This window comes from Pteropus alecto, unplaced genomic scaffold, assembly GCF_000325575.1.
Source record: "Pteropus alecto unplaced genomic scaffold, ASM32557v1 scaffold88, whole genome shotgun sequence".
Taxonomy (NCBI): Eukaryota; Metazoa; Chordata; class Mammalia; order Chiroptera; family Pteropodidae; genus Pteropus; species Pteropus alecto.
In genome coordinates this window covers 16,181,316-16,193,939 of record NW_006494611.1, presented here as the reverse complement: position 1 = coordinate 16,193,939, position 12,624 = coordinate 16,181,316, and the positions used below count along the sequence as shown (strand labels likewise).

Genomic DNA, 12,624 nt, shown 5'->3' with positions numbered 1-12,624 from the left:
ATGTTTAAGCCAATTTGTTTTCTAAAATTATAAAAGGGTTGGATGAAAAATTTAGAGTAAAAAAAAAGCAGTGTGCAATTTCAGGGTGGGTCCAGGAGGCCTCTCCAATTTACCTTTTTCGTTTGCATCTACTTTAGTAGGACAAGCCCTCTAACTTTTCTCGACCTCTGTAGAACTTTTCAATGTCATTCCATAGAAGCCATAAATCATCTTATTGTTTTCTTTTGTTAAATATATTTTAATATGTATGTTTCATTTTCACCTTTATGATAAATTCCTGAAGACAAACACCATTTCTATTTGTTTTTAAATTTTTCTTAAGCATTTAGCACTAGCTCTGGAACATGGCAGGTGCTGAATAAATATAGTAATGCTAATCTTCCTAATACAGTTTTAGTTGTTCTCAGATCCGTAGTAGAATCACTCGGGTAACTTAAAATCCAGGTCCTACTCAGGTCTCCTGGTCTCTGAGTAATAGAATGAAGAAATCGGCAGACACATATATAGCTTATCTACTGCATTGATCACTGTCCAGTACTTTATTAGTTATTTTATTTAGAAGGCCTTTAATACTTTCAACAACTCCATAAAGTAGATGCTAACAGTTACATTATACAAATGATAATAATGTTTAATGATAATAATATTAATAATAACAGCAAACATTTGTTATGTGCTTACTGTATACCAAAATTCTAAGTAACTTTCACACATTAACTGATAAGAGGACAAAAAGAGTTCAGTGACTTCCTGATATCTGGAAGCTAGCACATGAAAAAGGCTGAATTCAAACTTATCTTTTCAACTGCAAAGGTTTTTTCACTGCTGTCTTCCAGCAAAAAATTATTTGCTGACTTATGGTAAAATGTAGCATTTTCACACACATTAGTTAAAAGCACCCTAATTAAACTCTTTCCATTCTGTCTAAAGTTTGTGCCTTTTGGGATTTCTATTCAGGGGATGCTGGTCTGCCCAAAACCTCCTCAGCCAATCTTTGAGGCAACCTCAAGGCTAATAGACAACCAGAAGCCATCTCAGACTTCTCTGTTTACCATAACCAGTGAGACAAATAAAAACTGATAAAGAACTAAGTCAGAGAATAATAGTAATATCATCTTCCATTATAGAAGCCACGAGCTCTATTCTTAATAATCACCTTATTTTCTATACTTACCAGAGTTAATCTTAGAGAAAGTTCAGTACTTCATGATCTTCCCTATTTTCACATCAGTCCCATTTCAGCTGTGCTGTGTAAACAAATTTAGGTTCTTTCTAACAGCTGATGAAACTTTCATTTTACATTTTAAAACTATTAACTGGGATTATAATCATCATCCAACTTTCTCTACCTGCTCTTCAAATCTCCTGCCACAAAACAAAATCCAGGGGTTCTCACTTAAATTTGGATTCATTTACATGCTAAAAAATCAGGTATTTATGTGCTATGGCTGAAATTAACACTTAGCTTTGTGTTTTCCAGGATACCACATATAAACTGAGATGTCCAGGTAAAGTATATAATGAAAAAGACTTAGGAATTTGGAGTGAAAAGCTTTGGGTTATGGAACTTCTTCTGGCTTTCACCATTTTGTATGAGAAGCTTCACCATGCTCAGCCTATATTCTCATTTGCAAAATGGAAATAATGGCAACTATATGGTAAGATTGTGAAGATTAATGAGGTAATATATATGCTTCTATATTTGCCTCCTCCCACAACTAGCCTACTGGTCTCAGTATGCAACATTTCCTCCCAGCCCACTGATGCACCTTACCTATGTAGAGAAGTGAGGGCAAAATCTGAATCTGCACTTAAACTTGTGCCCACACTAACTCAGCAATGGGCATCCTCTGCCACTCATGCCCACTGACACATGCTCCTCAGGATCCCTATTAAGGTAATTCAGAGTTCCAAGACTTCAGACACAAACTAAAAATCCTGTAAAACAACATAGTACAATGGTGGGGGAAAAGAGAAAAGAAATGTGAGATTTAAGTAATAAGTATGTGTGGGCAGAGAGGTGAGGCAGGCATCATCTTAAAGGAATAAAGTCTTAAGGATACAGTTTTTATGTCTCACTAATATCCTTCATTGAATGTCAAAACATCAGCTTTATTTTTTTTAATAAATAAAAATGAGGAAAGAATAATTCATCCATGCAAAGTATCTCAAGTACTCTCTTTCTATTGAAAGACTGATGTGTAGGGATAAAGAAACATAGATACCTCTAGATCTTGGAATACCATATACGGTAGCCTCCCCTCCTTACCCACAGTTTGCTTTCCATAGTTTTAGTTATCCACAGTTAACTACAGTCCAAAAATATTAGATGGAAAATTCCAGAAATAAACAATTCATAAATTTTCAATTGCACATCATTCAAAGTAGCACGATGAAATCTTGAGCCATCCCACTCTATCCGACCTGGGAAGTGAATCATCCCTTACAAAACTTTTATTATAGTATGGTTACAATTGTTCTATTTTATTATTGGTTATTATTGTTAATCTCTTACTGTATCTATAAGTTAAACTTTATCATAGCTTTGTATATATAGAAAAAAACATAGTTTATATAAGGTTCAGTACTATCCACAATTTCAGGCATCCCCTGGGGTCTTGGAACATATCCCCTGCAGATAAAGGGATACTACTCTACTTAAGAGTTCCAAAAATAATTTGAATAGTGTAACAGAATTTTATGCAAATTTTCACATGTATATTTCTCATTTGAACCTCTCAACAACTCTGTGAGATAGACAAGGAAGATATTATTTTCCTCTTTGCATAAATGAAAAAACTATGACACCTGTTGAAAGCTACTAGGTCATGCTGCATAATGAACCCTAAATTTCAGTGGGTTACAATAACAAGCATCTATATATCACTCATGCACAGGGCATTTTGTGAATTATCTTTCATTCCGCCCCACATTTCCTTCATTTTAGGACCCAGGCTGAAGAAGAAGCTCTGTCTTATTGCATGGCAGAGGTAAAAGGGCAATGGTGGAACCACACAGAGTTTTTGCTGAGACTTAGCATAAAATACTCCACTCGCATTTCATTGGCTAAAGCAAGTCACATGTTCAAGCCTATTTTTAGAAGTGGAAGGAATATAATCTTCTTATAGGGGACAGGTAGAAAAACTGATAGGAACAATATGCATAGAGAGAAAGTATTAGAGTGGGAATTAAAATTGAGGTTTTCTGATCCTTAAATGCAGTACTATTGAACTTAGAACACTCTAGTGATGAATGAACATAGGAGGCACTAAAAACTAATCTACTGAGTCTACAGTAGATTGCCATGCCACCCTGAACGTGCCTGATCTCATCTGATGTCAGAAGCTAATCAGGGTCAGGCCTTGATTAGTACTTGCATGGGAGACCACCTAGGAATACCAGGTGCTGTAGACATTTAAAAAAAAACAAAAACAAAAACTAATCTACTAATCTACTGAATGGGTGAGCAAATGAAAATAAAAATGGATAAATGAATATTATTCATTCATTTTCTCCTTCTTTATGTGAGGATCCTCTTTGAAAATTATAGATACTTAATGTTTCTAGATATCAACCATATGGTATCATAGATATCTATACATATTTTATTACTTAGTAGGAGTGAACCAGAGAAGACCAGGACCAATACCAGAAATACACCAACGCAATATAAAAGAAATGCCATAACAGGAGAATTTGTCTACAGGATAATAAACACTATTATTCTTCAAGAACAGTCTTTGAATGAAGTCTAAAGATTAACAATTCTTATCAGTAGAAGATTTAGAATGAAGGACATGACATTCATCACAGCTAAAGGTCCTGATTCTGATTCCTTCACAAATATATGAATAAAGCGAAAGACTTAGCTGGTAAAGTGGACTGTCAAGTAGGTGCACCTAAGCAAACTGGAATGCATAGTTCATTATTTTAATTCAACTTTTCCCCGAAGTAGACTGCCAACCTCTTTGTAACTAATTCGACATCTATTTATTATGTGCCCATTGTATTTCGGGAACTCTTTAAGGTACAGGGATATAAATTTTAAAGAAATTAAAACTTCCTGTTAACACGAACCTTCTTTTCTAGTGCAATAAACATAATTATTTTTCTGTTGGCATATATGAGAAAAAATATACGAAGAGTCAGATGGTAATAAATTCTACAGAAAAGAAAAAGAAAGGAAAGGAATGAGAAATCTTGGTAGCAGAGGGTGGTAGTGGGAATTTCAGTTTAGGAGAATGGTCATGGAAGAATTTATTGAGAAATCGACTCTTGAACACAGACCAGAATGCAGTGAGGAAGCAAACCATACAACTCTGGATCAGAGTATTCCAAGCAGTGGAAATAGTAAGTGCAGAGCCTTGAAGTGGAAGAGTACTCAGCAAGCCAGAGCAGCTAGTGTGGCTGGAGCTGAGTTAACAAAGAAGATAAAAGTAAGACATTAAATTAGAAAGGTAAGGGGAGGTAGGGCGAACCATGCAATACTGCAAGCCATTGTAAGCATTTTGACTTTTGCTTTAAGATGGGAAATCATTGAACATTTTCACAGAGGAGTGATATCATCTAATTTAAAAATTTAAAAGATTACTCTGGCTTTGTTTGCAAGAAGAGAAACAGGGAGATCAATTAGGAGGCTATTGCAATAATCTATATGAAAGTTAATAATAGCTTGCCCCAGGGGGGAAGTGATAAACATGGTAAAAAGTGGAGCTTTCTCGATGTATTTTGAAGGTAGATGATATAATTTGCTAGTGGATTGGACATTGGGTATGAGAGAAAGAGAGGCATCAAGGAAGGCTCGAGTTTCAACTTGAGCACCAGGGAGATGGTGTTGCATTTACAAAGCTAAGAAAGACTATTGGAGGGGAAAACTTGAGAGAAAAATAAGAAGTTTGGTTTTAGGTAAATTAATATTAAAATGACTTTAAGACATTCAAATTAATTTCTAATAGGGAGTAAGATATAATTTTTGAGTTCAGAGAAAATGTGTGGCTGAAGATAAAATTTGAGAGTCATTGAAGTATAAGTGCTTCAAAGCCATGGGATTAGTACAATCTTAAAATCATCAGGAGAGTAACAATAGAGGCAAAGACCATGTTTACAGGTCAGAGAGATGAGAAGGAACCAGAAAAGGAGACTGTTAAAGACCAGGCATCAGGGTAGGTGGAACACCAAGAATGTGGGAAGCCAAGGAGAAAAATATATTGCAAGAAAGAGGAAGAAACCAACTAATTAAATTAGATTAGAAATTAGATTTAACAATACGAGATCATTGTTGATCTAAAGTTTAGACAAAAACAGTTTTGGTGGAATGGTGGGATTATAATACTGATTGGAGTGAGTTCAAGAGGAAATGGGGTAGGACCCATTTCCAAGTGAAAGAGCCTTAGGCAGGAGCATGGGCAGTTCAAACAGTTACAAAGGGAAATCATGGTTACAAAAGGGAGCATAAAATGTAGGCAGGAAGACAGATTATGATGGTAGAAGCTTGTGCAAGTTCTCTGCTGGACACTTACTTTTTAAACAAAATAGGAACCAATGCCATCAGCCAAGGGTGAGGTTTAAGAATGGAAGTGAATATATAGTTGTAAACAAGACAACAGACCTAAAATGGAGTCATTTATGCTAAGACTCACATCTCCAAAGACTTAACTTAGTTATAGTTTCAACTTTTCCAGAAATGAATCATAAATCAGTCAGTCAGGAATCACCTGATCAGCACAGGTTAGGTAATCTGCCTTACGTCTGCCTGCCATCCCCTAAAGGAAAGTAACCTTGAAATAACCAACCTGCTTTTTGGTAAGTATAACTTCCTTGTTCTTTTTCCCTTCTGCCTATAAAAGTCTTTCATTTCGTAAACTCCTCGGAGCTCCTTTCTATCTGCCGGATTGAATGCTGCCCTTTTTAAATCAATTTTTGCTCAAACTCTTAAAATTTTAAATATGCCTTTGATTAAGTTTTAATGGTTCAAAATAGTTGCCTACTATAGACTGGGAGAATCAATGTGTTTCTATGTGTACTGTAACTGGATACATATTGATGGGCTGTGCTAAAGTACAGATATGAATATGGTTTTTACAGAATTAAAGACAGCTCAACAAGTATATGTGTTCTTCAGTCTATTCTAATGCATCGAAACAGAGTTGAGATTTTGCCAGATGAAGGTAATAAAGGGAGACACTAGCAAGGAAGTTAGGGGTGAATGCAGGGAGAGATTATGACACACTAGAAAATTTAAGCTACACATGAGAATGCAGAGGTGGCACTAGACAGTGAAAATACAGACATTTCAGTGGATTGTAGGTCCTGGAGATGTTGCGGTCAGAAAATGGCATGATTGAAATTGAGATTATGTAGATGCATTGTAGTTTATGGTAATAAATCAAAAGTGCGACCTTGGGATTAAATGCGTAAACTAGGATTGAGAGTTGGATCACTGAAGCAGAGAGTGTTAAGGAAATGAGAGACTAAGGTATTGAAAGGATCACCTGCATAGACATTAAAAGCACCAAAAATGATAACAGAAATAAAATTGGAAAGAATTCAGTGACCCAGGGGCTAAAAGCTTAAGGCAGTGAGAAGGAGTGATCTGGGGTCTGTAGATAACCACAGCAAGAGATAGAGTGGATGTTATAGTCTGATGACACGTGGTGTAAAACTGTGTGTGAGGCAGGGAAGGGAGAGCAGAGGAGAAGAAAGAATGGTCTGAAGTGTCAATGAGTAGCAAAGAGCACATCAATCTTCCCCAGAAGCCACTGGGAAAGGGCTTGGGAGAGAAAATATCGATCACTTAGAGGTCCTGCAGCAGAAGCAGTGCATTTGACTCACTTTTTAGTTAGAGCAAGACAGCAAAGCGAACATTGAAAAAAGATTCTGAAGTTATTGAGAATTTTGTTCATGATCGACCTTGAGTTTCAGAATATATAATGAAATGGTTTTAAGAATTGAGATAAGGTGAGTGATGGATTAGAAGTGGTCTATGTGGAGTGATACAGGGATAGAACCTGAAGGATAGAGGATGACCTGGGAGTCGCAGGCTGCTTTGGATGATTGGAAGCAGAAATGAGCTCAGTCCTGATGGTATGAAGCAGGTAGTACTAATGAGTATGTGAGTATCAATGAGAGGAGAAGGGTTGGTGATTGGGTGTGTTGACGTTGGGGCAAAAGAGAAGTGAGGTCTTATCTAGACTGGCCAGGGCTCCCAGTTTTCTTCCTCATTTCTACGAATGTCATTGGGTGTCATATTTTCATTTTATCCCCAGCCCCTTCCACTGCACAGAGCTGGCATTCGGTAAGGCTTTGTTCACTGACATCAATCCCCATCTGATAAACCATCAATAACACTAGAGATGATATAGATGAAGCAATTTCGAATACCTTGGAATGTCTATGGAGTTTTTCAGTGTTAGAATCCCATCCTGTGACACTAGATACTGTTAAGCTTCACATGGTAGAATGATCTGAGAATGAATCATCACTGATTCATGGATCCAGCTCATTTCTCCCGCAGTGCTCACTTTAAGTCACAATGACCTTTTCTGACTACTTGTAATGGCAGCACAGTGGGGACTGCAGTTCCTGGATAGTGTACCATTAATAGACTGGCTAGCTAGTACTGTTTCTTGTCCCTTGGAGTGAAAGAGAAAGTAAAGCCAAAGAACAGGGATTTAATGCCACATTTTTCTTCACTCAATTGAAAAATATATCTGAAAAACACTATAAAATTTCTGATTTTTAAAAGGTCTTTGCAAGGTGATTTTGGTCTTTTTCAGATAGTGAAAGTTTTTTAAGATATTAAATAATTTATTACTTTTACTTGTATAGAATAAAAGATAACAGAAAACACAGAGATCAATAAATCCTAAGACCTTCTTCAGAAGCATTCTGGTCAGCGAAGGAGTTTCCACTTTTAAGAGGGAGATTAGACTGGGTGATCTTATATCCTTTTTAGCACAAAGTTTGTATTGATCTATAAGATTTGAAATATTTGAATGCTTTCTTTTTTTTTTTTATTGAAGTAAGAAGATGGCCAAATGCTTTTATAGTATTCCCAACTACTAGAGACTGAATTATATCCCCTAAAATTTTATATGGATACTCAAATCTCCAGTGTGACTATATTTGGAGATAGGGTCTTTAGGAAGCAAAGGTTTAGGAAATCAGGTTATAAGAGTAGAGCTGTAATCAGATAGGACTGTGGCCTTATAAGAAGAAAAAGGTATCTCTCCTCGTTCCTCTTCTTTATTATTTCTCCCCCCCGCCATTTTCCCTCTCCCTCTTCCTCTCTCTACCCGCCTTTCCCTTTACCCCAACCTTAGGACACAGTGAGAAGGCAGCCATCTGCAAGTCAGGAAGAGAGAACCCTGACAGACACACCAACTCAGCCAGCACCTTCATCTTGGACATCCAGTCTTCAGAACTGTGAGATAATAAATTTCTTTTGTTTAATCTACCCAGTCTGTGGTATTTTGTTATGGCCGGTCTGAGTAGATTAAGACACCAACCTGCCCACCTTTATAGAAATTAGGTTTGTTCCTAAAGAAAACAATAGATTTGTATTTCACTTTTGGTCAAGAGATGAATCAGAAAATTTATGCAATGCTAGTGTTTCATTGGTATGGACAGTACTTACTGGTGTATGACCAGCATGCTGAGTGAATGAACAAATACATGCAAAGAATCTGCTGAATGGTGAGAGACTGTGAGAGACTGCAAAAAAAGAAAAATACTGAATAATATGTTGCCTTTCAGAATTCATGTGAAATGAAAGGCTTAACTGTCTTTAGTACCTACCATTGTGCTCAATATGTATTGGGATATCAAAAAGAGAACTCATTTGTGCTTTTTATTTTTCTAATTTAAAATTACTGGCTCATTACTGGCTAAGTCAGTATCAAGTCTCTTTGTCTGGATCTATAAAAGCAATCACATTTTAATGCCACTGTAGATTTTTATACCTGAGATTTAGCGTTACTGTCAAATAGATGTCAGCACATAAATATGGAAAAAAGTTTATTGCACATGAGAAAATATAAGTCCAGAAAAAAGTAACTTTTCTTACCCCCAGATATTTTTAAAAGACATTCCGTGTTACTTTCACAGAAACAGCATCCTGATGAAGAACTGTGGCACTTCTTAGATCAATGCTATGGGAGGTAGACAGAGTCTGGGACTCACGAGACTAACTTATGCCAGGTATCAGTGGACAGGGGGAAATTGCTACAGCTAAGTGTTCATAGTAGAGAACTCCAACAGTGATTATTCATCAGAGCTGTAAAATGAGGCTCAGAGTATCCAAAACCAAAATCAAACCAAAAAAAAAAAAATGCTGGAGCAAATAGTGGGAGCAAATTAGAGACTTCAGATTCACTAAGCAATTTTGTGACTCATGGAAACCCAAAGGGATTCCTGGAATTCTCTCTGTAAGTAAAGCTAATTAGGACCCAGGGGTGGAAGAAGGATTTCATGTCAGTACTTTCAGAATGAGGCAGAATATTGGCGCTTTGCTCAGTGACATCCAAGAGGACTCAGGCAACCAGGATGTTGCAGAAAATCTGGTCTCTTAAAGTCAGATTTTTTTTCTCCTCACACAAGGCCTAGATAAGTGCAGTAAGAAAGTTCCGTTATCCCTATTTGGGAGAGACTCCTGGAAGCTTCCCCGAGTTCAAGTTAGAAGCCGACTTCTAGGACTTGCTTCCAATATGGCTGTATTGCTATAATCATTCCCTTGTATTTCCTCTTTCTTTGCATGGGAGAATAGGCTAAATAATCAGGCTTAGATTGTCTGCAATTTTAACAGCTGGAGAGAGCTCTGCATTCAGTTAGAGCAGTGATAGACAACTGATAGCCTTCTGTTCATGACAGGTAGAAAAATTAGAAAATACATCATAATCCTCACCTTCTCAGGGTCACAGATCTTTGAGAGGAGAAAACTGAAACCTTCAACCACTATTTTTTTTCTGCAGAAAATTCTCCATTCCTTAAATACAAAGGTTATCAGAGGAGACCTAATGGAACGTCAGAAGTATGTTTCTCATGTGTTACCCGTAGGGGGTGGGTGGGGGGGATCACAGGAGACAGAGTGACTGTATCCTCCTGCCATCCCTCCATGATAAACCTCAGCCTTTCTATAGCAGCAGAAATCATGAAGGCCTTGCAAGCCATATGGATGAGAATGTGGTAGATTATTTCTGGAATTAAACAAATTAGGGATCCATGGGCATCAAGTTAAAATAAAGATAAGGGATTTGATATTGTTGCTTCATGTTATGAATTAAATCCATTAATACTCTTTGAAAATCAAGTGAAGACATTTAAAATTAGTTTCTATTCCTGGTTTATGCCTTGAATACAACTCAAAAACTTGGGCTCCCACAAAGTCTACACTTGATCTTAGCTTAAAAGGCCAAGTAGCGATTCCACAAAGTCTAAAATCTATTATGCTTTAGTCATTGTCTTAGTCTATTTGGGCTACTATAATAGATAGGATGGGGGTTGGGGAGATGGGTGAAACAGGGGAAGAGGTTAAGAAGTACAAATTGGTAGTTACAAAATAGTCATGAGGATGTAAAGTACAGCATAAGAAATATAATCGATGATATTGAAATAACTATATATGGTGTCAGATGGGTACTAAATTTTTCAGGGCGATCACTTCATAACTTATATAAATGTCTAATCACTTAAACTAATGTTATATGTCAACTAAATTAAAAAGTAATTGAAAAGTAATAAATTATTTTTAAAATGTATGGATTGATTGAGATATAGTGATTTATTGGTGAAGATTTAGAATAATGGGAGAAAGGAGGTCCTTATATATTTCCCACTACAAGAAAAAGATAGTGATACTGTTATAAATCCATAATGCCATAGCACTTTAGAACCTACTTGTATTGAAATACTACAGACTTTCGCCTCTGAAGTTCCCTAATACCACCTATTTAATGCTGGTTATATCATTACTTATGATTCTGTATCATCTCCCATGTCTTCTGTGGATACTACTAACTTCCAATGTCTCTCTTAAAAGTACTGTGCTGCCTTGATAATGACCAAATGTAACTCTTACACAGTAAAATGTAAAAGATAATTTTATGGCCATAATAAATTATCATTCAGAATATTATGCTAGAACAACACATCTCCCTGAAATGTGATTTTTCTATGTGAACTACACCCCTGTCTCATACACTTGCACAAACAAGAAATACAGGCAAGGGGCCAGACATGGTAAGAAGAGTATTCTCTTTCACATAAGTAATGCCTGTCCCTCATCCAATTCAAGACTGATTGAAAACAGTCTTGTCGCCACATGAAAGTGGGGGGAATAAGTGAGAGCAATGATCAGAAGAGGCCACTGGTGCTGCTATTATAAAAGCTCTCAGGTAATACACAAGCATCCAGCTGCAGAGAACTGCAGAAAACATGTGACATGGAGTTGAGGAAAGGAGAGGTGAGCCAGAAGGGAGGGGGACACTCAGAGTAAAGGACAACTGCCATTACACCCACCACCCAAAGGTTAGCCCTTGAACTGTCAATGGCCAACAGCCATGAACTCATCCTGTGTCCAACATGAGGACACGAACTCAAATCAACATGTCAGTATATTTCTGGTGGCCCATTTTCAAGCAATCATGCCAACGAAGTACGGTGCTAGTCAGCAAGAGTGATCCAGGATCCAGTGCCAGCCACAAGTCCCAGGACAATCTCATAACCTGAGTCCCTGAGTTTTGTGGCAGTATCTGGGCAACCTCAGAGGTTGGACAGAATCTTGAAGGGACTGAATGAGGACAGAGTTCACATGGGTCCAAGTCTGACCCCAAAGTACCTCATCCGGGTGATATTTCCACCACAGTTGGCCCAAGGATTTTCAGAAGGAGGAGTTAGAAAATTTCATGGAAGGTGCTCCAAAGCACAGTAGGCTTCCTAAAGCCCAAGCCTCGGTCAAGGCTGAAACTTGCCCGAGTTTAAGGATAGCTAGGTAGAAGGTAAGCTAGGGCCAGTTCATGGAATACCTTGATCAGGAAGTTAAATTTTATCTATAAGTTGGCACTACCAACATGTCTTACTTTTCTTTGCAATGTATATTATTAGGTAAACTGAAAAAAAATAAATTATGGTCAAATAAATGGAAAACACTAGACTCTGATAGCCCTTAATGTAGTAATATGAATTTTGAACTTTCTATGATTAGAAAGACTATGCACCCTCTTATAATTTTATCTTTAAAAATAACCCATGGAGAGGAGAAAAAAAAAATGATGTAGATGATAAAGGCTCTGTTCATCACTCTTGTGACCACATCAAAGTTATGACAGAAACATGGAGCAAACAGCAAGCAAAGTCACCTGGGATCTAGATGAACAGAAGTACGACAATTAGAGAGAGAAATAAGAAATCACTCTGCAATGGTAGAAGGAGGAAAGAGCAAGACATGAGGCTGCTGGTCTCTGAGTGGGCCAGAGGATACAGCAGCTGGCACTTACACATGCCTTTTGAAGATACCATGTTTGCAACCAGACCTGCTCTACATGAGCACCAGCACATTGTTGGCTCAATGGGGGACACCAGGGACTTACAGAGAGACACTGACTGGTCAGAGTGGGGGTAAGATATGAG

At 37.3% G+C, this 12,624-nt stretch overlaps 1 long non-coding RNA gene and 1 pseudogene across 2 annotated transcripts in view; both read left to right on the top strand.

The window, feature by feature from the left end:
• Positions 1-3,294: 3,294 nt before the first annotated feature.
• Positions 3,295-3,414, top strand: LOC112474212 (annotated as a pseudogene).
• A 2,297-nt stretch (positions 3,415-5,711) lies between these two features.
• LOC112474085 overlaps positions 5,712-12,624 on the top strand; it is a 16,025-nt gene continuing 9,112 nt past the window's right edge. Inside the window, exons 1-2 of one of the 2 annotated variants that reach the window (XR_003044258.1) lie at positions 5,712-5,802; positions 8,322-8,424. This is a non-coding gene — a long non-coding RNA (uncharacterized LOC112474085). Of the gene's footprint in view, positions 5,803-7,546; positions 8,425-12,624 lie in introns of those variants that run through there. The other variant, XR_003044259.1, reaches the window with a different exon arrangement.